We start from the raw sequence: 26,063 nt of genomic DNA, 5'->3' as shown, positions 1-26,063 counted from the left end.
ACCAGGTTCTGCCCCTCTCCAAGCCTCATTTAAGGGCTGGCAGCCACAAAGGAAGGGTTTGTATCTGGAGAGTCTTTCTGGTGGAGTATTTGGCAAGCCCTGATCCTTAGGACAAGTAAGTAAATCTGCAATTCTTTAACTGGATTGTGACCATCACCATTTTTCTGGGTATTTACTAACCGGTTATCTGCCACTGCCTTTCCCTAAAAGTACTTAAAGAGCTCTAAGCTTTTCAACCTTTAGCAGGACAACAACTCCAGTTCCCAATGATAACTGTGTTTGGTTTTCAGCATTATGCTGATGTGTTGCTATTTATTTATTTATTTTTTATATTATAATAAGTTCTGGGTTCAGAACAATGTCATTAAGGTTCACTTGTCCCTGCTCACCTCCTTCTCTGATGAGATCAGAATGTGCACAGGCAATGTGCTTGCTGTTCCTACCCACAAATCAATATTTGTTGCAGAAGAGAAGGGAAGGAAAGGAGGGACGGAAGATGAAATAAGGTACTAAAACAGAAGACAAAAAATAATAATAATAAAAAAAATTCTTCTAATGTAATTCTCCTTTCCCATCCCTATTCTTTCAGGTGCTGTCTAGCAAGAACAAGGGAATAACCACTGATGTCTCAGCTCTGCTGCTATAAGATCTTCAGCAAACTAAATATTGCTATTTGCTATTCAGCTCACCCATGCAATCAGTAGCTTTGCTTTTCTACAATTCATGAGCATAGACTTGCAGGAATCTCAAACAGTGTTTCAGACCTACGCTATAATCAGCAGAGGAAACATATTTATTATTGCTTTTATAATTGCTTTAATTCCTTTATAGTTAGATCTCAATTTTAATTATGAATAATTGCACTGACAGGGTCAGCAATGACTCCTGATTTCCAAAAATCAGTGGTTCAGGTTGAAGGAAGGAACTCACCTCTTTGTCCTTGGAAAGACACTACATCAAACTACATTTGCTGGTCCAGGTTCTGAGTTAAACACTGTACTCAGTAGATCTACATCAGTATACTGGAGCTGAAGCTGTAATCACAAGACATTCTTAAATGAAGCCCTAAGGCATCAGGTCGGCCACTTGTTCTATCAATCAGGAGAGATTATCTTGTGCGTAGGACGTGGCCTGCATCTGGTTAACAGAGGCACTGATGCTGACAATAATGACCCTAACTATAATAATTTCCACTTTAGTAATTTCAACAGTAGTGTTTAAAATGAGGATAAAGCTTTATTTATCACAAATGGATGCCCCACTGTTTATGAGCACTGATTATGCAAATGAATTTTCTCGGAATTGAAGTTGTAATGCCTTCTGAACTATCTAGTTATTCCTTTGTAGCCCCTTTTCCTTCAGTCTCAGTGGAAATGAATGGGATTAATCCAACAAATATAAGACCAATAGATGATTTTTCCAGCCTTGAAATCTTACTGCTCTTCTATACAAATACTGCATAACTGTAGCAAAGGCACTGGAACATTTGTGGATGTTGTCTATCTTAAGTTTTTGTTAAAATTTTGCCGTGCTACTTAAGCTTGCATACTATTTTAAACATATTAACCCCAAACAGTTTATTTTCTTGTAAGCACCCAAAATAGATATGTATTTTCTCTGCTTAGTAGAGAGCTCATTCAACTTATAATAAGATCAATCCACAAAGTTAGGGTTTTTATATACTAATTTTCTATTCATCCCATTTTTATGTATTTTACTACATTTTTTAAAAATATTAATTAACTTCTTAGACTTCATATGTTTCCCTTTGTATTCAGAGCAGTAGAAATCCCCAGTCTCGCTTCCTGTAATCTGGATTTATTTAAATCGTTGGTTGCTATTTTGCATTTCTCAATCCAATTGTTCCAGTGACTGTCACACTCCTTTTATCTTCTGCTATCATTCTGGAATCGGCTTTATCGTCAGCATTATCAGTGCCAGTAATGATTACATCTCTTCTTCAAACAGTACTGCTGATACAGGACATTCCAGTACAACAGAAACAGCTGTAAACTGGTTCTGAATATCTTCTTTCATTCTCTGGTTCCTTGAGGGTACTGTTCTCGCCTCTGTTTTGTACTTTAACCAATTGCTATCTATTTATACATCGTATTTGCATGTTAGATAAACCTAGCAGGGAAGAGGTGTACTATTTTGCCTTATACATTCATTGCCAACAGCAGATAACTTTTATTTTCTTTATTAACGCTCTCAACTGATATTTTACCCAGTAATGTTCTGAAATGCAGATGTCACAGTAAGTATCCGTGTTACCTGAGGATCAGCACAGCTGAGCCACTGAAATGTCATTTCACTGCTTCAGCCTTTGTACTGTCTTTTTTTTTTTTTTCTCCCCTCATATCTGGGTCTAATTCATTCTTCTTGAGTTCTTCCGTACTAAACATCACAGTCTCAAATACAGACACATAATAGAATGCAGGTAGAGAAGCATGCCATTACCTTAGTTCCTTATTTGCAGTTCCTTGACAGAACCTTACATTTAAGAACACTGTTCTCCATTTGCACCTTTGGCACCTTTTAGATATTGTGTGGGCTCTGTGATCTCAGCTATTTACATTGTTTCAGCACCTATATGTTTGATTTTTAACACTGAGCTTTAGAAAGAGCTCTGAAAGCAAAGTACTTTCATTGAGAATGGGAGGGAGGGGGAAGGCTCTAATAAAGAATCTTAAAGTAAGAAACAATTCATTAGCATGCTTCCAGCATTAAGTGGTAACTAGTATTCTGCATGAGGCAATTAACTTGTCTAAAATATTTCACCCCGTACACAAGATCTCCTTCTTGGCCTTTCTGTTGTCTGCCATGTTGGCATGCAGTTTAGTGCATCTTCCAGTCTTTGTGCATTCCAGCACCAAGCTGCATGGCTTCCTGCCCCCATCTCCTCTGAGGCATCTTGCTAGCCTCATGTTTTCAAATTAAGAAAGGCAATCTTAATTACTTTTTCTATTTAATTTTACAAGGTATCCTTAAAAAAAAAAAAAAAAAAAAAAAAATATCCCTCATGTTAGCTGTTAGTATGTCAATGCTGCGCCCATATAAGTACACTCTTTTATAAAAGTGTACACGCTTCCTCTGCACTTGTGATTACTGCAGCACAGTTCCCACCTTCGCGTGTTAGCAGGGAGATCTGAGCTACTGGTATTTGTTTTCCTTTTCTGGCAGATAAACAAACAAACCACACATTAATTTTAATGAGAACCTCAAGGTTTTCCTGTGAAAGAACTCTCAAGAATATTTAATAGCTGGGATAAACACTCAAAGTAAGAAATGGAAAGTATTCAAAATTTCTGAACATTGTCCCTGTGGAGATTACACTGATTATTAAAAAACATGATATATAGAAAAGAGAGGAAATGGGCAGAAGAAGCAGCTATCTGTTTTGGGGAGCTCAGCCTTCCTGCTGCCCAACCAACCACTGGCCGTGTTGAGGCAGGATGCTCACTGAAGGGATTGTGGATAACCATTGGTTGTAGAAGATTTTGTTGTTTGATTTTTTTTTTTTCTTTTTTTTCTTTTTAATGGGATCTGTAAGTTTAAAAACAGCTTGGTCCCTACAGAACATAATAGTGCACCTTCTTTGGTGTAATCGATTATTGCTGCCAACTCCATCAAAGTTTCTGGCATTTATACAATGGCTACACTAAAAAAATCTAATGCTTAGGTCAATGCATTAAACAAATGTTTGACAAAACTCAGAGATTAGCACGATCTTTGAGGCAGCTGATGATGCAGGAAAGCCCTCACTTTGTGACTGTGACTTCTTCATCCCAGAACATCACACCTTCTGCACTGGCTGTGATGAACCACCTGAGAGGCTCAAAAGGAGCAAGACATTGTACTGAAGACACAATCAATGCAATTAAATGTTAGCAAAGTTGACACCAAGCATGAGTTAGGATGAAGATAACCTGTTCTTTTCACTGCCTTAAATCCTAAGTTGGTAATGTTAAGTTAACCAATGGGCACAGAAGGCAACCACATCCACGATATGCTGGGTGAGGCGTGTTGAAATGAAAGCATTTTCAGTGAATAAGTTCTTACCATGTCTTTTTTTTTTTAAGGGTAAATGGCTTTAACGGAAGGAGAAGAAGCCAAAGTTAAAATATTCAGTTTATTGGGAATTTCAGAAAGAGCCCATCACTCTGCATTTCTACTTCTCCAGGTCAGTTTTCACTTTTGAGATAGTTTATTCTGCATAGGAGATTAGGCAAAGTATCCTTAGAGGAGTCTTAAAAATTAAGAGCTTGAAAAAGTGTTTCATTTTATATGGTATGCAATGATGCAAAATTGGGGCAAAATGCCAAAGAATGAAATAGAAATGGCCAACAACAGTTTAATCTGTAGAGTCTTTTATCTCTGTTACCAGCTGAACCATCTGTTCTCCAGTTGTTTGGGTCTTTTAAGCATAAAAACTAAAATATGTATGTATGTACTGTATTTTAAAGCTAAGACAATCTATTGGGCAAAGAATCTTCTTTCCATATTTAAAAATAATATTTGGTGTTTAAGAGGGTAACCGAAAGAAGCCTGCGATACAAACTGAAGCTGAAGGTAATAGACTCTATGACTGAATACAGCTTCAGAGAAAGCTTAATTTTAATTTGTCCCTAAATATATTTCAGAAGGAATGTGTTATTTATTGTGGTTCATACATCCTGCTCCATGGCCCCTGGCTGGGTCCCTGCAGACTCTGTCCCTCACTGTGCACGTACTCCTCCTTTGGAGCAGAGAAATAGGGCAGTGATTGTAGCATTCCTCTTGCATTTTTAGGCTTTGTTTTTTGCTTTTCCCCACCATAAACCTCCTAGGAGATCTTCAGAAAGTTGTTTACTCCTTCTGTGTCTTGGCATCCACAGGCAGAGCAAGATAAATGCGATGTTGTGAAAATAAAACCATGGAGGGCTGCGAGCACTCGGCCACAGTGTAGATGACAACAATAAAAGTTTCTTCAGTAGAGAGGTAGGTCATCCTTTGGGACTACGCAGATAAGTAAAATGTGGCCTTATTCTGCTTTGTGAACATTTGCTCTCAAAATAATCCTTTTACTGGATCAATAGAACCACTTTCCAGGCCAAGGCACTGTTCAGCCACATGTCCCACCCAGCAATTAGTCATTGTGGTGTCAGGGCAATGCAGACACAGAACCCCTCGTTCCAGAACTAGGAATGTGTTTCACCTGAACACAAATAACTACACAGATCAGACTATGCAGTTGTTCCCTGAGCTTTCTACAGATTTACTCATAGTAAGTTCTCATGGGGGTTTAGAGTGTGCACCATGGATCGGCTACCATACGCTGCAGCAGATGGAAAGCAAATATATTTTCAAAAATTACTTTGTACGCTTCTGTCACTTGTAGGTTTCTTGACAGGACAAGGGGGAATGGTTTAAAACTGGGAGAGAGGAGGTTTAGGTTAGATATCAGGAGGAAGTTTTTCACACAAAGAGTGGTGATGTATTGGAACAGGTTGTCCAAGGAGGTTGTGGATGCCCCATCCCTGGAGCAAGAAGAGACGTTCAATAGAAATATTAAAATTCAGAAGATCATCAAGACATGAGTCTAGTTCTATTCAGCACATCTGATACCATTTTAAAATCATGTAAAGTGGGCTACAGCAAGTATTAGCTTTTAAGAAATGGGCTCAGTGACCCAAATCCAAGAGATTCTGCAACACACAATGTATCTAATTTAATTTCTTGAGCGAACATTTAACATAGATTATAGTTTTAATTGTTTATTCAAACTTCTGGCTATGTACTCTACTATCTCAAGCATGACATAAATAGGAAATCTGTGTTTGTTTATTTCTGCTGGATGACTGAAGTCAAAGGCACATCCTTAAGCTACAGGAAAAATGGATTTCTGGGGGGAGAAAAATCATAAAAGAATAAAGGATGAAATCCAAGTAGGACAACTCTCTACCCTTCATCTTTTATGCCAGCTTCCATCATTCCTTATTTTCCTATATTTTCTAACAAAAAAAAAAAAAAAAAAATACTGCTGCTCATTCTTAACCATGTAAACACTGCTGAGTTTTGTATCAATCCCAGAAGCTACATGTTTGCCAATCTACAATGCTTTTCATTCCTTTTTTTCCTCTTTTCAGCAATATATGACCTTGGTCACATACGACGTGGTGAGAGGACGACTGAACTTCATATGGTACATTTCTGACCTGTCTTCACTGAGAAGCAAGAAGTATTTTCCACTGTGACGCAGCAGTTTTCCAAGAGAACTTTGACATTTTTGAAGTCAAGCTGGTAAGACAGATAAAGCACACTCAATGATATATTATTCCATTTTGTCCATTGCATATTCAGTAAATTTGAAGAAGAAAGTCAGTCTCCAATTCCTAAAAATAATATTCCTCGGGATTTCATTTAATTCAAATAATATACATTAACAATGCATACTTTGCTTTTCTTGTGGGGTGATGCTCCATAACTTGTTCATTCTTTGCTCTTTTAATATGTTGTAGACAGCTGCTATGCATACACTAGTTCCAGTGCCTTAAAATTACTTCAAAGGAAATGCTGTAGCCTTTCATTTCCCTTTAATGGTAATATTAACAACACACGCTTAATAATTTATTTTTTTATTTTAGTCTGTTGGTGGATGAGAAGTTTTCACAGTGGCTGAACAGTTTTCACAGAGTATTACCAACCTGCACTAATGATGTTTGCTTTCTCTTTCTAGTTAGTTGATGGGCAGGTTTCTTATGAAATATTGTGCTTTGATAATAACTAGTTTTGCTTTGCGGTGACTCAAAACCAAGAGGCACTCAGAGTGCATTGTAAATATTCACTAAAAATAGTATCTAACAATCCCGAAAATAGTGATTAAAGGAGCACTAGAAGTGTACACGTACTGAGCACTTCTTTCAAGGCTTCTTAGTACTGTCTGAATATACTCTAGAAATTCCTACCAGGAATTGGTGGGAATTGCTACCTCCACCTATTGGTAGGAATTGAATTTAAAATCCTTTTACACTGATAAGAGAGAAAAGGGATAATCAGCAATAATCACTACATCACTCTTAGTTGTTACCATCTTAAGACGATTGAAAGATATAAATAGAGACCAACAGATCCTGGAGACCTGAAAAGGGAATTCCCAAGGGGGAATTCACATTCAACCCAAGGGCACTCTGAGCATTAAAATTCCTTCCTTGCAATTCCATGATAACCCATTTCCATCCTTCCTCCCCGCCGTCTCCTTTCTAGTTTATGAGAAACCTCGTTAGAAGCATTTCCTCTACTTAATGGCTTCCTGGCTATTTTTTTCCAGCAATATAGGGCAGCATATTATTACAAAAGCACGTGATAGATTTAGGTATCGATTCTCTTTAAAGTAGGTTTATCTGATGGAAGACAGATTTTCATTGCCCAGTCACCTCAGGGCCAGGAGCTCTTTTTAGTACATTAACAATTTTAAGTTTGAAAGTGTCCACCTAAAGAAGATATCAATGTATCATCTCATATTGATAAAGTACAGTAAGCTTAAATGCTGCTTAATTGCTTAAGGTTTACAGTTTCTGGAAATGTTCAAAATGCATAAATGTGTAGTCATTCCGGAGGGAAAATGCAAGAATAAAAAAGAAACAGAAGGAAATAGTTTTATCTGCCTCTGCATTTTAACTGGAATTTATTTTTAGTTAATGATAGCAGACTCAAACAAAAAACAAAAAAAAAAAAAAAAAGAAAGAAAAAGAAAAGAAAAAAAAATCTAAGCACTGAGCAATACCAGAAGTGTCATTTGAGTTAAACACACTTTCACTATCATTAATCATGGCAAAAGTGACAGAAGAAAAATGAGCTGGCTTGGTATATCTAATATATTAATTCTCCCTGCAGACTGGCTCAATGCATGAGCAAGTAAAAACAGGTAAACCTTCAGAAAAAAAAGAGAAGGGATGTCAGTAGAAGGTTTTCTGTTACTATGAAATACTGTAATATTTTGATTTCTTCTCAAGGAAAGCTACAAAAGCAAAAAAAAAAATCCATAGGCTCTTTCTTTCACTATGGTTGAATAGCTATCGTGGAAAAAAAAGTTATGCCATAGCAGCTTAACCCCATTTGCACAGAGCCTATGCATAAACAGTTTTTTTCCGCTCAGTTCTTATGATGCTGGTAATGGATTTCTTCCTTTTAGTTTGCCAGAGACCTTGATGTCTTTCCCCCAAAGCCATCCTCAAGTTGAGATTTTTCCCCAAAATTATTTCTTTTCTGCTTTTTAGTTACAAATCTAATTTGTTGTTTGGTATGTTTCCCAGCAAAATTATGGCCAAGACGCTCCTTGACTAATGCTGAAACACCCGCAAGATAAGTGGAGGAAAGGATAGGTAAAAGAAACTGTCTTTAGTTCAAGCAAAGTACTAAGGTGATAATTTCAGAGCTGAGCTTACTCTTCATTTTATTTCCTGATATGTTCCAACAGTCATACTGCACATATGGACCTTTCCTAAAAATACCCAACAGAGACCTACTTACAAAACTGGTGACTTAGTTGATATTATGGAGAAACAGTTCTGTGAAACTAGAGGAATCCGAAAATAGTGAGTTAGGATCTTTACCATCAACTTCAAAGTTGACCCAAAGGCACGAGGAAGGAAAGGAAAACAAAAAAAGTTAACACAGTCTAAGGATTACCTCCTTTCTGCTGGAAACAGAAAGCTCTTTCTCATTTGATCAAAGCTGCTATATATGGTTCTTTTACTGTAACAGACTACGGAACGATGAGCTCCTTGCTGAGCAGGGAGATGGATAACTTTGTACAGCTCTCAGACTGTTCTGTCCCAAGTTATTCGTGCAATCCATTTGCAGCTTGGTTCTTCCTTTCCTTACCTGCACATTACAGACAGCATTTTACTGATGCTAAAGAGCTAAAAATGGGTGACAAAAACAGGCCAGTAATATATTATAAATTCACAAAAAATAATAGACACACAATAGAATTTGCAAAACCATGCAAAACTTAGAGAACAGAGCAGAATTATCAGACTTGTGTCCTGTGTTGTATTCATGCTGTCATCTTTTGGCATTATAAAATATGAAGCAATTTGCTGATTTATTTGGGATATCATCTGCTTGCTACTTAGGCGTGACATTGTGAACAACTGCACTGAACATGAGAAAGGTAGAACCACAAATGAACCGCAGCAGGTAAACTGCATCCAGGCAGCACAACACCAGCAGCAATAGGAACTTACCAAGCAAAATACTTAGCAAACAATGTAAGACATAATTTTTAGTTACCAAGAAAGTAAAATTAAGTCACACTGAAATTACAAACAAAAAGTAACAATAAAAGGGCATTAAGAACGAGAAAAGATGCACTGTGGACTCCATACGATTCCAGTAACACATTTCGTTTTACAACCCAAAGCATTAAAAGAGACAGCACTGCTAAGGCTGATTTACAGCGAGCCTACGGTCCATCTGCTTTGGAGAGCCAAGACACTAAATATAATTTTAAAATTAAATAGGAAGATAAACACTGATCAGGGACGTCGTTTTCTCTTTTAACCTGATGAAGATTTCTTCTCGTCCTGTATTTCTGCTAAGCGATAAATTAAATCGGAAAAAAAAAAAAAAAAGAAGACGAGAGTTGCATAACAGCTGAAAGGCGTTACAAGCTACCAACAGTTTTTGAGAAGAATGCTTCAGCTTCTCTAAAATTGGTTTCATTATTATTGGGAAAACTCTACAGTGGTTCCTCAGGTGAGCATGGAACATGGCTCGTTATGTCAGCAGCTGCACTGCAGTTAATTTAAAAGACCTGCACTGCTGCGTAATTACAATGTCCTGAGGGATAGCCTGAGAGCTAATTACAAATACATCTCCCTGAATCATAATTTTGTTCCTGTTTGCTTGCAACTGGGGGAGAACATTAATAACTCTGGAGTCAGGATTTGTTTCTATAATTCATTTTAGTCTGAAAATGCTGATGTTATCAAGCCAAAATTTCTGTCAATACAAACAGTCCTAACACATTTTTTTAGATTATTTCTGGAAAACAATTTTTCATTTTGGGAATCACACTAATTATTGCAACTGTGAAACTGTCAAAAGTGAATGGCAATGGTCTTGACCATTGCCATTGGAAGCAATACATTCATGTGTCTTAAGAAGTTTTATTTATTTTTCATTCTCATCTCTTTTCCTGAAAGACTTCAGACTTTCGTTTTGACTTATGGAATTGTTGATTGTACAGATTTCATACTGAATTCTCAGTTCTGGAGAAGATAATTCCAGGAAATTCAAGGGATGCATAACTTAGCAGATGAAATAAGGATGCTTACATAAAGCACATTCTTATTGCAATGGGCTGGAGTAGGTTCTCAGGCCGTAGAGATCAGTTAGGAAGGTGAAAGTCTACCTGAAACATCCTGTGTAGGTTGCCAAACTCAATGTGTGTGCAGAGATACAGTACACAAGTCAGAAAATTAGCAAAGTGAATCTGTTTATACCATGCCCAAATTGATACTCAGGTGATTCAGCTCCATGGTTTTTTTGCAAATATTCCATAAAGGTGGTCAGTCATATTTTCTTTTCCCCATGTGATGCAAAGGACTATGTCAGATGCATACCTCTGAACTGGCTCAAGACACAAGATCGTGAAATTTGCCGTGGTCAAACTGAGAGTAAATTTTTTTTTTCCTTTCTCTTGAGATTATCCGGTGTAGAAAGCTCATTTTCATGCTTTTCAAACTGAAGAGAGACCAAATAAGTCAACTCTGTACCACCCTGCCCACATTATGGACTCTGAATATTCGGATAGTGCTGAATGGGTCACGGAGAAGCCAGCTCCCAAGAGCATCTCTGCACTATAAGGTGTTCATACATCTTCATTCACAGTTATCAAACCACTGTGAAAACTTGGACTTCAAAAATCCGAAATAGAAATTAATTCCACCTTTTGGCACTTCACAAATATTCTTCTTCTTCAGAAATCCATGTTTCTGCATTTATTTGCTAGCAACAACACAGCTTAAGAAAAAAAGTGTCTTTGACAATAAAGAAACATTTGAAAAGACTTTTTCCTTAGACAAGCTTAGTCATGTACTAAGTTGTTTATTTGCTTGCATAACAGCAGAGGAACAATCATTTTATTGTCAGGCTCATTTAAATGGAGTTTCTTCAAAGAGCCAAGAATGGAAGGAAAGCACTTTGTTATAATAAGGTCATGATACTTGTTAAATGTTTTACACTGAAGGTTAAATTCTTATCCCTATAAAGAAAAAAAGTATTTTAGCTGTCCTTGAAAACTGGAGGAAAAAAAAAAAAAGGTTTCAAAATGATAAAGTAAACAAATGTATTTATTTGTACCTTTTGACACCTGTAATTGTTCACCCATACTGCACATTCACATCCACGCAGAATGAGGTAATGACTGCTTAAATTAAGCTCCATTTATGCCTTTAAATTTGCTTCTAATAGATGTGTCTATAGGTATAGCAATTACCTGGATAAGTAACAAAGATATGCCACAGTTTAAAACTGTAATCATCAGCACCGGATTTTAATTAGAGAGAGGACAGAAGATGAGAGTATGTTGAGATTGTTTCTATACAGAAATCACTTAAATAGAACATCAAAAGGATTGCTAAGCAGTTTGATAGAGAATTCAAGCCTAAATCCTGCCAAGATCTTGCATGAGTACTGCCCATCACACATCTGAACTCGGCTGGCAAAACATCATCCTTAGGTTTTGGGGGACCTTTTGCTGCCCTTTTATTTAAGTGAAGATGGATCTTTTCTGTCTCTCATTATTTCCTTTTGTACCTATTTATGCTTGAAACCTGTAAGCAAGGAGGATCCACACACACACACACACACAAAAAACCAACAACAACTGGTGATTTCATGAGTCACCTGTTATGCACTTTCACATACAGAAAGATGACAATATAAGAACATGAGCTGTCAATATCTTCCATTTACAGTGTATTTATGGACAATCCTTAAAAAAAGATTCTGGAGTCTGACTTTTCAAAATATTTTCCTACTAACAATTGTTATTGACTAATATATCAAAGAACACAGTTCCCCTAATGATGCATCGATGCAATACATCATTACAAACTCACTACCATCTCAATGATGTATTACTCAATAACGAGGCAGCAGCTGGCAAGAGCTTCCATTGAGTCTGATGATGCAAGTTTTATCATGTTTGTTTAATTTACATAGAGGGAAGTAAAGAAGAGATGCTGACAGATAGGCCAAGAAAGCATGTTCACATGCAAAAAGTTATAATTTGTCTCAAAAACCGTGACAAGCATGGTATATCAGTGCAGAAAGGCAGATGCTACTTTTCAGCTTTCCAAGAGCTTCTAGAAAAATCACTGTCTCGTAACACTGTACCATTCTTCTTTCTCATTTACTATTACACTTTGGGTAGTTCAGAGATGAACACCTGACACACAGCAGGGAGGGGTAAGCATGCCCCTGTGCTTTCTGCTGCCTGTTGCAGCCCTCGGTGCAGACACAGCGTTTTCACCCAGCAGCTGATAGCTGTAAACTCAATGCCTTTACCCATCCTTGGCTGCAGCTCCTCAACTCAGCACCAACAGCCTTCCGGCTCTTCCTCCCCCAACAGACTGCAGTGCTTACTGAACAAAAGCAAGGGTGAAGACTTTTGCTTTCTACCTAAGACTAATTTTTCCTTGAAGAGGGCATTTGCACTGCTGCTGCATCGGGAAATGTAGTGCATCCCTTAGGTGATAGCTCTTACCACTACTGCAGCCTGCTGCAGGCTTTGCAGTCCTGTCCACTTCTTTGGCCAGGCCCAGGGGCTTTTAGCAGTTTGTTTACTCTGTAGGTGCCCATCTCAGGCCAGTAAATATTAAACCACTGATTCTACCTTCTGAAAGCCCAGTAACGTCTCTCTCTTCATTAGCTTTAGTCGTTCCACCTCATCTCTGCTGCTGTGCATGGGCTTCTTGGGCTCCCTGCTTAACATTCACCACAGCAGCACCATTGGATTTACCTGCATGGAGTCAGAAGATGCAATATAAGCTGAAAACTAAATCTTATTTTCAAATAATGACCACTCTTCCTTTTAATTTCGACAAAAGTTCGAATAACTGGAATTAGTGTTTAATCTCAAAGAGAAGCAGCTCTGGTCTGGCTGCTGTACCACATTTCGCTATTGGAAGAATGGGCGTTTTCACAGCCACACGCTGTTAGATTGGATCATACTGTATTTCTACCACTTGAATTATATTTTATTTCTGTAAAGAAATGTTGGTTACATCGGTTACAGAAAAAGAAAAAAAAAAAAAAGGAGAAGCAAAGGAATAAAAAGCTGCTAAATGAAAAGGCGTTTGTGGTACAGGGGGAAGAGGAACTGTGAAAGGCTATTGAAATTTTCCAAGGAGGAATACTGCATGTTCATGAAGAAGGCTGTAACAGCCATCAAAAGAGAATACAGAGGATGGATAATTTGGAGTCTGTAGGTGCTGCTAGGAAACACCTTAGTGGTGATTTGTATAAAAACAGACATCAGAGGAAGAAGAATATGCAAACTATATGCAACGAAATAAAAAAAGAGGAAAAAAAAAAAAAAAGATGAAAAGATACAGGAGATTTGAGGGCTTAAGAAGGACTTCAGGTAGAAGGGCTGCTGATAGCAAAGGAGAAGCAGAAGGTTAGACACTGTTACAACTGCTCTTTTCAAGCAGATTGTTTTGATGTGATCCAGACCTGACTACACAGGATGATGTTTATAGAAAAAATCCATTTGTATCAGCAATAGCTTCATGGTTGAATGAATGAAAAGGTATTTTCTGTGCTAAAAGAAACCGGGATGCACAGTGTAACAGGGAAGCTGAGTTCTGCAAATGTCTTTATAATAGAGAAAGAAAAGAAATAAAAGGAGCACAAGTGGTAACAACCTTTACCTGTAAAAGTCTTTTTGATTTCTGGATTTTCATCTTGTTTACTGCTAGGGAAAATTATTCTGTGCCAAATTTTATAGCTGTGGTATCCATGAATCAGAAATGTAGGCTTATTGGAAACTGTCAAATGCAGCACAGGAGACTTGGAGTCCATTCAAAAAGCAATCTAATCATAATGCTCAGATTAAGATCAAGGAACAGGCATGTCCAGCAATGAACACAAGTTCACTGGGTGTATGAACTAAAAGTAATGACCTATGGCTGTACTCTAGAATTAGAAACAAAGAGGGCCAGAAATATTTCACAGAAAATCCACTCCTTGCAGAGAAGGAAAAAAAAACCCTGAAGTCAGCCGAGATGGACCTCAAACCACTCCATGAAGACATCAGTTTCATGTGCTTGTGAGGCCCCACTGCATCCTGCTGAATCGGGACTTGCTCAATGCCTGTACCACAACCTAAGACTGGTACAACTACAGAGTGTCAACGTGTCACAGAGGGCTAAAAAAGCTAAAACAGATGCCCAGTGTCATCACACAGCACACGTCATATTTCTGCTTTCTTTGCTCTACCACTCCATGCTAATGAATTGCAGCAGGCATGGTCAGAGAAACGCCAGCATCGCAGGCCTGATGATGGAGCCAAGTCTCAGTTCTTCAGTTCTGATGCTGGAAAATGTCTGGTCTATAACTAAATCCGAGGAGTCTGCATTGCTCTTCCCTTCCCCACGTTGAGAAATAGGTATTGTACAGTGAGTCTGTATCTGTCCATGCAGAAGAGCAATTTGGGGGGAAGACTTTGAGCAGCTCTTTATTCAAATCATTGTAATTACTCTCAAAATAAAAGAACACAGTCTGACAGAATGAGGAAATGGAGAATCTTAGCCCAAATATCAAACATACAAAGTACAGAAATAAAACAAATCCACTTTGATGATTTTTTAGTGAGAGAGAGCTTGGATGGTAATTCCACATCTTCCTCAATTATGAGTCATTTCTAGGTTACATTAAAAAATCTTCTGGCCTTTCTACTATTGAAAGAGTTTGATTTGCAGAGGCTTTGTCTCGGAGACACGGTAAGCAGTGGATAACCGCTATTCAAGCATAAGTCACTTCCACTCCATACAAAAGCAACAGAAGGAAGTCACAGTTTTAATCAGCATGTGGGTCTGCTAAAATACTCTACCTGGGTACCAAAAAGAGCATAGTTACATTTAGCCCTGGCTAAAAATATTTTGCAAGGGATCGCATTTAAAACATGTTACCTAATAATTCCTATTCTTGCGCCTAAAATGTAACCTAACTTAGGGGCAGAGTTATAGCGTGGTGCCCATCTACACTAATAGCCTAAATCACATTATCCGCTTCGAGTGATGATAATGCTCTAACTGGATTTTGTGCCACAGAAGGACTCCAAGTACTAAGAGAGAAGCTGGTATTAAAAATGTTTGCTTGAACACGAATACAGAACCATATCACCTGGTGATTAACCAGTGGAAAAAGAAGTATTTTTTTCAGTCCATCTAAACAGTTTATTTTTCTGACAGAAAACAGGGTGGTGGGTCAGGTGAGTTCTGTCCCTACTTTAACAATAGGTAAAGGTGCTGCAAAAACATAAAGCAGAAAAATATGAATTTCTATGAGTAACTCAAAATATTCCCCTACTTAGGCAAGGACAGGGGTGCATCTAATGAGCATCAAAAGGAAAAATGAGCGTCTAAAGGAAAGCTGCTGGGTCATCATGATGGAATTATCTGAGAAACAAGCGAGGCAGAGAGGTGTTCAGTTTCCAGAATCACTACATTTAATGGTGACACAAAAATAGTAAAGTACAGCAGAACAACCAGATATGCAGTGATTGAGTAGATTTGGTTTATGGCTGAATACAGACAGCCCAGCGCTGGCAAAAGCAAGGCAATAATCTCAGTACCAAAAATAAACATGAAAATCATTGCTGAATAAAGAAATCATAAGAGAGATCCTGTGGTGACTGCAAATAATAAAACCATCTGCCCAGTAGCAAGAAGCTCCACTCAGGGCAAACAGGAGAATGAAAGATAAATCATGGCAAGGCACCCTGGCAATGGGAGAGATGTTACTGAAGGTTCATCTGGAAAATTATTTGCAATGCCACATAAAGACATTGCAGAATGAAGCAGGTGCAGGTCAGAGTTATCCATTCACACAGAACCTGGAGGAGTTTCAGTTAGGAGGACTGGTTTGCCAGACTTGGCCTCTCAATTTTATAACATGGAATCTAACAGGGATTTTTTGCCAAAGTTTACAAGGCCTTGATGCCAGTAGGAATTTGAAAAGCAACAAATTAAACCTATGTACCACAAGATGTGAAGGAGAAGAGCAGAAGGGAACTGCAATCACAAAAATTAAAAGGTGTCCTTACACAAAGGTTGATCTTACTCTCATACAGAGATCTTTATCTCATTTCAAGCTCCTGCAATATGTTTCTAACACTATTCTCATATCAAATATATATACCCACAGAGATAAGAATGTACAGATATGGGTTACCACAGACAGCTTTCCATGGACTGAACATCCTTTTATGCTTCTGTTTTGTTTCTGACATGCCCTCCTCCTGGCCTCTATAGGTGAAATATAGACCATGGAAATCACCATCTGTGGCTTACAGGAGGGATTAAGAGAAGATAGAACCAGGGTGAATTTTGACAGAGATAAGGTTTATAGCATCTGCATTCTGAGCAGGATATATTTTATACAAGATCTGCTCCAAATCTTCTTAAACATTAATGAAAAAAAAAAAAAAAAAAAAAGGAACTTGTGCACATACTACTGCAGCTAGCTAGCTGGTAGAGTATTTCCAGGCTTCCTGGAAGTTTAGGGTTGAATCATTTGTTTCTTTCAATTTATTCCTTCATTATATTTCCAGCAAGGGTTGTGGTCTTGATAGAGCTGGAGATCTCGGAGCCTATTATTTCTGGTAAGAACTCTTAATCAATTTTACCCATCACATTTGAAATTTGTTTTCAGCCACACGTTTAGCAGTGGCTTCATAGTTTCAATAATACATATAAAATAAGAAGTAAGATGCACAACTATAGAAAGGAACCGCAAAATAAATTAGGTGAAAAAGATAAGTAATTGCTGCCTATTCTTTCTTTTGTATTTATGTTTGACTTAGATGATGACATTGACTACTGAGAATATGGAACAACTGAAAGTACTTTTTTGGAGCTTGCTGATAAGAGAAAGAAAGATGCATCTTTTCTTCTTGATTTTTGTTTCTGTTGGTATTTCTGCTAAAAATGCTCTCTCTCTAAAAGCATGCAGATGATACACATAGCATCAAAAAAAATCTCATCTTACTACTATGACAAAAAAATTTTTAAACATTTATGGTCAAATTGAATACGAAATAATAATCTTCCTATAAAAACCTTCTTTTATACCTAACCAAATTGCAACATTTTGACAAAGAATAAATCCATTGCCTTAGAAGTCAATAATAGCTTCTCCAATTACTTTAAAGGGAGCATGAGCAGGGCAATATGTGGAAATCTTTCACACTACACACTCAGACTATTAGGAACTGAAAGGAATCTAAAAATATCCAAAATTCAATTGTGAAATTTTCATCTTTGAAATATGAATGTGTCAGTATCCCTATCAAAGTGTATTACGTTAAACATTCAATTTTGTTACACAAATCCTTCTGTCTGTCTTTTCTCGTCTTTCTCTTGCAGCACATCATATAAGCAGTTACATTATCTTTTTTAATACTGTTAAATGCTAACTGGCATTTAAATTTTTTACCTTTCCTTTCCAAAATAGGCAGAGTGCTTGAAAATTATTAAAGTTTACAAGGGCAGCAAAGATGCATAATGTTGGCCTGGGCAACCAGTAACAAAGCCTGCTATTAGGGCTGATGAGCAGCAAAACAGGCTAATGACAGAGATGTCAATTCTCATATGATTTCCATCTCTTCTAAAATGATGCAGATACTCACACATGTCAGTACTTTTCACTTTCTTTTGTAATTTTTTTTTAACACAGTAAGTATCAGTTTGCATACTGCAATGGAATTGCCAGGTCACAGCCTAAACCAATGGTTGAGCTTGCCTAAGCCAGGGAGCTCAGGTGCAAGCAATGCAATTCCACCAGAATGAGAGGTGGAGCCAGGATCCACCCCTCCTCACCCTCATTTGAGGGTTAGCAGTGGTTAGAGTGATTGCATTGCTACTGGTTTTTGGAAGGGGTAAGTATATATATATATATATATATATATATATATATATATATATATATATATATGTGTTTTTGTTGCTTTTTAGAGTTTGTATCCTACTGGATAGCTTCTTTTGCCATGCGTGTATACTAATGCAAAAGAACAGTATTGCAATATATCTTTCTAACTCAGGTTATGTTTTCTTGACTTGGAAGGTTTCAGCACTAATAGAATTTTTTTTTCTTTTTTTTAACAATTTGGGGTGTTTCATACATTATTTAAAAAGTAAAATAGCTTTTAACATTTATTTAATCTGCAAAAGGCATCGCTGTGCTGGTTCGGTTCATAGTGAAGTACGAGGCTTTAAAAGTTTCTATCTTGCTTGCTTTTTAAGTTTATGTCTGAACAACTCTGGGTAAGATTTACAAGTCTGTCATCTATCAGAACGAGTGACCTGGAAATTGGATCTTGCAGTGAAGTTCACAAGATTTATGTTCTGAAGAATAAAAAATGAAAACGTAGGAGTCAACTTGCCTAACAGCCCCTTCTTCAAAATACAAAAGTTGACATGAGAGTTTAGAAGAAATATTCGTAAAGCAATCATGTTACTTTCAAGAAATGTTGAGAAATATTTTTCCTAATTATAAAGCAGTAGGATCTCATGACACTCCTTCTAAGAATGACACTGAAGTATTCCCAGAGCAGAAAGCATCAAGTACATTCACTTTTTGGAGCGCATAAGAAATGAGCAAACTCCATATTGTCAGAGTTAGAAGAATCATAGAATCATAAACATTGGAAAACACCATTCAGATCATCAAGTCTGACCAGATATAAGAAGAGTATAAGACAAGTGTTCCTTTTTCTCTAGGGAGAGATTTGAACTCCATTGGACACCTTTGTAATCTAGTTGAGAATCATCTGCATGTTACAGAGTAACTTAGGAAAAAAACTGGTAGGAAAAAATCCAAGTAACCTACTTAGTATTTTTCAACAGTAAGAAACACAGAACAACTTTTCTCCCTAAAAGATCCTTTTTCAATTTCAAAAGAATACAGCGCTCTTTTGCTCTCATTCCACTTCTAAACAGTTCAATTAAAGAAAATGCACCTATTTCAAGGGAGTTAGGATGTGAACTTCAACAGTTTGAAAAGTAAGCAAAAATCAAGTGGATACGAGCTACAAGCTATAAAGTAACAGGAGCCTGTAAAGATGAAAATCCTTAAATGATGTATAGAGCAGAACTCAGAGCTCCAGCTGCATCTACAGTCATAAAATCTGTGATCTTTTCTCAAAGCAATGAACTTCCATTCTCCGCACAAGTTCAGCACACAGTGACTTTCTTATTTGTACTCATGAGGCAATGTCTTTAGGGCTGATGCTGTCTATCTGGGCAGAGTTATGTCAAGAAATCTTGGCACAGTGGGATTCTCATTATAGCTGAGTCTGTGAACTTATTGCGAGATGAAATAGTTGAAAATATATCAAAAAACTTTAGAAACAGCTACTGACATTTCATATTACTTTAAAAGAGGCTTTAAGGAGAATCAGCTGATGATAGGTGCAAAGTCAATGAAGTAACACAACCATTCTGTAACAAGCATGAGAATTTTACTCCAGAGTTAGGTAAGCTCAAACAGCAAATGAACAATGAGGCACGCTGACATTTTCAGTCTCTGCTAGGGCAGATACAGAAAAGAACAGTGAGTTTTAGGGAGGAAAATATGTCATAAAGAAAGAGCTAGAATGTGCTTGACCCAGACAAATCAGACATCCTGAAGATGGTAACTCAGAGCCTGTGGATTTGGAAAATTGAGCGTATTGATACTAACACATAGAGGCACGAACAAAACAAGTGTAGTGTCAACACTCATTTTTTCATCTGTCTATTACCCTTTCCTTTTGTAATTGAAAGACTGTTTCTAGGGGTGGCCTTTATGAAGGCGTACTCCCCAAGCACTCTGAATTTCAAGACCTACTCAGTATCTCTCCAAGCCTAAACTTCCCTCTACATAATAAGGTGGGCCTAGATGTGAGCCAGAAAGATTGAAGTGAACAAATACCTAAATCTGGTCCTCAACAATTCTTTAAAAGCTTTAAAAAAATAAAACCCATGAAATCAAATAGTAACTGTGCTTTTTCACCTTCTCAGCTGTGCACGTAAGATATAGCATAACCTTGCATTAATAATGAAATCAGACAGTTTTATACCTTTTTAATAATGTATGCCAAATATATTTTGGTTTAGGAAGGACAGTATTCATTTATTGATCATGATGCATTATCTCTACCCTGGAAATTTCTAAGAAGCTTTCATCTCCTGTGCAATTCTAAATAATTCAGGATGTAATTTCAGTTGGGTTATTTTGTTTCTATTTTTTTCTTATTAAAATTGTATTTTTTAATCAAAAGAAAAGCTGACAGACCTTTGGCAAAGGGTCAAAAGTACATCTCAAATTACTCAAAAAGTCCTAGTGAAATCATCTTGAAAAGTCCCAAGAACAGAGATATTACAGTCTAATTCTTAGTTTTCAGAACACCAACCTTTCTACCCACTGTATTTGGATAGTGTTACATGTATATTTAATAATGATAATAATAACGGTAGCAAATAACTTTGAGTTCTTAAAAGGACATATTCACAGAATAATTTCTTTAAAAATTATTTGTTCGTTTTGCATTAAGATTGGGAACAGTTCATCCCTGCCAATTCTCAGCATGAAAACAGGAGTTTTGTTCAGCTTTCTAAGTTGAAAAGTAAATTTAAATATGCAAGAAGCAATTACCGATTTGTATTGCAGATCTGCATTCACTCCAGAGGTGAATTCTTGTGTAAGGCACTGACAAACTATCTGGCTTAGAGATTTACGGGCTTATCAAGGGGAATATTTTAATATTAACAGATTCCCAGCAAGGTTAGATTTTCATTTTGCTTACCTATAATTAGCAGGGGCAGGTGGAAAAGAATGAGAGCCAGCAGATGCCACTGCGATACCAAAACAAGAAAGGGAAAAAAAAGACAAATGGAATAAGCAGTGGTTCAGACAAGTTAATTAAGTGCATTCTGCAATTCCTAAAGCCTTTGGATGGCCAGTTCAACAGATAATAATGTCTTAAAGGAATTAATGTAGGATTCTACCGATCAGAGGTGAAAGATGACACCTGATTTTAAGGAGATAAGTTGTGCCTTGTGAAACAAATGAAGAAAAAGTACTTTTTCATCATTACAACCAGATAAAGCACAGGGACAAATTTCAAAGTCATACATCAGTGGCTGCTGATAAATCTTATAAGAACTACAAGAATCCTTCAGAGCTTCTCAAGTCATCAACTGAAGCATGTTTTGAGTATTTCTGCAGTTAGATAACAAAATCATAAAAAATAATTGAAAGAATTGTCGGATTATGTGGTCGTGCAATTAGGAACTGTGTTATTCTCTAACTCACATCTGCTCTTAGTTAACTGTTGCTTCTTTTCATCTTCCCCAGAAGTCAGTCGTGCCAATTTTGACCACAATGCACCAGTGCATTTGATGCGATGATATGTGAAGAAAGGTAAAGTAATGCATATACCATAATTTAGTGCTGTGTCTCTGCTCAGCATTGAAGTGATCACAACAGAATGGGAATTCCCCCAGCTAGTCCTGAGCCCTGTCTGATATGGCTCTGCCAGTGCTCGGACAACTTGGATCATCTTGAGAATAAGCTTTCAGGACTCTGAGATTAGTTGCTGCATTTATATTGCAAAGAAAAACCTACAAATACTGAACTTAACTTCCCATGTATCTGAGCGGGATGGAAGTTCAGGCACGAATGTATGGATACTCCAAAAAGGAAGCGTGATTCTCTAGAGACAGATGATCTACGGAACAATTTAGCCTATCTGAAATAGGAGCCAGGAGACCAGCTCAAGCCAAGCTCTCTTTCTTTCTTAATAAAGACAAATCCCAAGTGGTCACATTTTGAACTTAATAACCTAATTTTGTTGGGGAGCTGTGCAAAAAGGCTCAAAATACAGGACAAACCTGGCAAACCCTTGCAATCATTCACATCTGAAACCCTGTAATGCACAGAAACTTGCTGTTTTGCCACAATATCTTGAGAGGAATCAGAGCTGCGTGACTGTTCAGTAGGAGCCTTATTTGCCAGCCGTACAGAATAACACAGTTCCAGCAGCATTTGGATTTAATTGCTGCGGGCTGAGTCTTACGAGGTGGCACCTTAGTCATATGCTGTAAAGAATTTGATTTGAAACAGTTGAAAGCATGCTTGCTCTGTTCTTGATTGTGTCTGGGACCTCCAGCACATCAGTGAGGGTGTATTAACACAGTTTCTGTTCTGGAAATTCAATTTTCAGCCCTGTTTCCATGTTTTACAGGCAAAGTCTGTTTACAGGACATGTTACAGTTATGCAAATCGTATTCAGCCATTCAAGTCTAGTTCCAGGTGCTTGCTTTTGCTGGGATTTACGCTCTGAGGGAATGGAAACAGTGATAATCCCTGCTTTTCTACTTGAAGTCTGCTCTTTCAGCAAGTACCAGGGGAACTTTGGTCCTACAAGACAAAGATCTTGGCAGATAACATTCCAGTTGTACTTTTAACTAAAACGCTATTGTCTGGAGTGACTTTCCAAATGCACTGTTGTAATTTCTCTGGTTTCAAAGGACAAGGATATAACTTATATCACTTCCCCCACTATATGATATTGAGTAATGCACAACTCCTTCCTCCATATGATGTAGTGCTCACATAAATAAGTGAAATATTAACTGTGAACATTGCACAGTGGGTTTAAATTTCCTCTTCAGTATTGATTTTGCATGAGTTTATCACAACTTAATAAGAGAAGCCAAACTGTGAATCCTACTTCAGGTTAAATAACGTTTGGTAATGTAAACTCTATCACACGTGTGATTACTTTTCAGCATCACATTGCCTTCAAAGGGTACTTCTGAAGGCAGAGAACTTATAGAAACGGTTGCACCGCAGTACATTTGTTATCACTGCATATATTGTAATTCAGAATGACTCTGCCTGATTAAAGGAGAAGAAATGGAGATGTGAGCCATGAAGCAAATAGATTTAGCATGGCATGGTTGAATGAGCAGTGGACAAAAGTAGTGAATAATGAATAATGCTAATAAATGTTCAGTCAGTGTAAGACCTTTCCTTGGGGCTAGGAGAAAGCAGCAAGGTATGGGCAGTCTATGCACAGGGCCAGGAACCTCCTTTGGAACTCATGAATGTGTTTGATGGCCTTCTTACTGGCAGGCATTGGAAGCTCTTCTAGGTTTATCCAACTTCAATCTCACCCGATTTTCTGTTTTCTGCCTTGAAACACCAGAATAGGTGGGAAGGAAAGCTGTGTGATAATTTCTGTGGCAACACAGGGAGAAGGAGTGGAAAAATAAATAAATAAATAAATAAATGCTGGAGCATGAAGCCTGGCAGGTGTATGTACACAGCAGATTTCAACGACTCTTGCAGTAACACAACAGAAAAGGAAGTAATTGTTATACGCAATGCTGCTGCATAATAAAATACAATACTCAGGAAGCTTTGCTTTAATAGAAAGACACTATGATTTGTGATAAACTGAACTAAGTAGAACATTTTCAGGTGTAATCATCTCTTAAGATGTTATTCCTTCAGAAGAAATGAAGTAATTATTGACATGAAATCATAAACACAAAATAAAGCCAGACTTTATATTGCCCGTGCATTATTTTTAAACACAAGTCAAAGTTTGCACGTTTATTTTGCCCCGATATCGTATGTGGGAAGACTGAGATCAGCATGCTGAATGCCTATCTACATAAAAACATCCAATTCCAGTTTCTCTGGCAGCGCCTGACCCTCCCAGGCTGCAGATGAATGAAGTAATCTTCTTACAGAGCTCTGCTTTCTCAAAAGAAATAATTTAAAGAACACCAATCAGTGTTACAAAAATTAAAGTGTCCTACTCTATTGTGTCTAACTGTTTGAAATGCTCTCAAAAATTACTAAACATTTTTCAAAATGGATTGTAACCCTTCTTCCTGGAACCTTTCATTCTGAGTGTGCCATTCTCAGAGATTCATTTATTAACAAGTAAGGAATCTGCAGAATGGAGGTATAGAGTTTCCATTCTTTTGTTAAAAATCGCAGTGTAAATCAACTGGGAATTCCTTCCTCACTACTAAAACAGAGCGACTCTACTTTGCATTCCCAGCATCCATATGTGGCTGATGATGAGAGCTGAAGATGCTACCCGGGTTTGGCCTTTAATGGCCGACATGAATATATACGTTTAATACTCAAAATGCAATTAAAATACAGAATTTCAGTCTGTTTGAAGTTCCCATTTGAGGTCATAAGTCAGTTTAGCTGCTGCACTGAGAAGTACCATGTTCCATGTCAGTGTCTTTGAATGGACTTCCAGTTCACTTCAAAAAACTCAATACCAGATTTTCCTATAAACTAAAATTGTCTAAATTAAAAAAAAAAAAAAGGCAAAAAACCAAACAAACCAGAAATAGAATCAACCAGAAGGTGCAGTTATGTTTATGAACTGATTATGACAGTAATTTCTCTTTACAAATTTAATTCCAAACTTTCTGTTAATTAATAGAAATAGGTCACTACATTCAAAAATGCAACTTGGGCAACAATGACAAATGAGAGAGAGCACTGAACAATGAATACTTAAGAAGCAAGATCTCTACATATTCCACACCAATGGAAATGTTGTTCCCAAATTCTATGGGACACAGTATGGAAACTGCAGATTGCATTCCCGCATGCACCTTGCTCAGCTTCATTGAAGAGAGGAAATATAGGAAAGATACAAAAAATATAAATGTTTATTTGCTGCTATCCCAGGAGAGCAGACTAGAGTGTTAAGAAAGCATCTGTCACTGTTTAGCTGCAAGACAGCTCTGTACAATCAGAGAGCAGAAAGTCTGCCTTTTATTATTGACAAAGTGGTATATAAGTTCCTGAAAGTCCTCGTTCAAGTGAAATGTGTCTAACTCTACAGACAAGCCCTTTAATCCAGAGTCTATCATGACTCAACAAAGGCTGCCAAATTTGCATTTCTCTTTGTTGGTTAATCGAAAGAAATGATAAAGATTCGCTTCCCAACAGGTCACATCTCCATGTTCTCGAAGGATCGGTGAGCTGATGGTTCGTACCACACACATCATCTGCCCTTCCCATTCCCAGCACAGCTCTGGGAGCACCTGGCCGTGGACAGCCAGCAGCATCTCCCATGTGCAACACAGCTACAGCCTGCACTACAGCTACCGTGCTGTGCAGTTCATCTCCCCAGACGCAGTTCCCTTTGGGCACAGCCATCACTCAGACTTTGAGTTCCTCGCTTCGTAATAACGTGGCACTTCTGGAGGCTTCATTAGAAATTCCACGGCCTTGAAAATATATATGTTTTCCAAACTATTTGAACAAAAGATGAATAAAAGAAATTTCAGGCATCTTGACTAAGGAGGCCATAAATCAGAGGGTGAGGTTAAGAAGAGCTCGTGCTTATCGATCACGTTGCATCACGGACCTGGTAGAAACTACTAATCAGTTTCCTCTTCCTGACAATATTCTAAATAATTCAGGAAGTAACCTCAGATCGTCTTTTCATCCAAACGCATCCTTTTTAAAATATATACTTACATATATTTTATCAGTCTCGTCAGCTCATCTTCCCAAATCGTTCAAGGAAAATTGTATTATAATTTGGGAAAGTTTTGGTATGCTGTACCCCTTCAACTTCATGTTAAATAGGGGCATCTCAGTTGTATCAGGAACTATAACTTTCCTCCGTGGCACCTTTATGATTCTTCTCCCCATAACTCTCATTCGGTGAGGGTTAGGGAGACGTTTCTTGCTCCTGATGAACAGCTTTTTAGATGAACTTTTAACTTAACAATCCTCAAAGTTTTCCCTTAATGACT

At 37.5% G+C, this 26,063-nt stretch overlaps 1 long non-coding RNA gene across 3 annotated transcripts; it reads left to right on the top strand.

Annotated features, from left to right (window-relative positions):
* The first annotated feature begins 61 nt into the window (after positions 1 to 61).
* Positions 62 to 25,579, top strand: LOC116235537 (uncharacterized). 3 transcript variants are annotated; one of them, XR_016469477.1, is made up of 6 exons: positions 62 to 115; positions 4,083 to 4,183; positions 4,878 to 4,980; positions 6,129 to 6,282; positions 21,613 to 21,678; positions 25,249 to 25,579. It is a non-coding gene; the product is annotated as an uncharacterized LOC116235537 (long non-coding RNA). The 3 variants fall into 3 exon arrangements; XR_016469478.1 differs by lacking the exons at positions 21,613 to 21,678; positions 25,249 to 25,579 and adding an exon at positions 10,693 to 11,132; XR_004168380.2 differs by lacking the exons at positions 21,613 to 21,678; positions 25,249 to 25,579 and having other exon boundaries at positions 6,129 to 7,621.
* Positions 25,580 to 26,063: the final 484 nt, after the last annotated feature.

The sequence above is a fragment of the Phasianus colchicus genome, chromosome 10 (assembly GCF_987193195.1).
Source record: "Phasianus colchicus chromosome 10, bPhaCol1.hap1.1, whole genome shotgun sequence".
In the NCBI taxonomy this organism is placed as follows: Eukaryota; Metazoa; Chordata; class Aves; order Galliformes; family Phasianidae; genus Phasianus; species Phasianus colchicus.
This window is presented reverse-complemented; position numbering and strand designations above follow the sequence as displayed.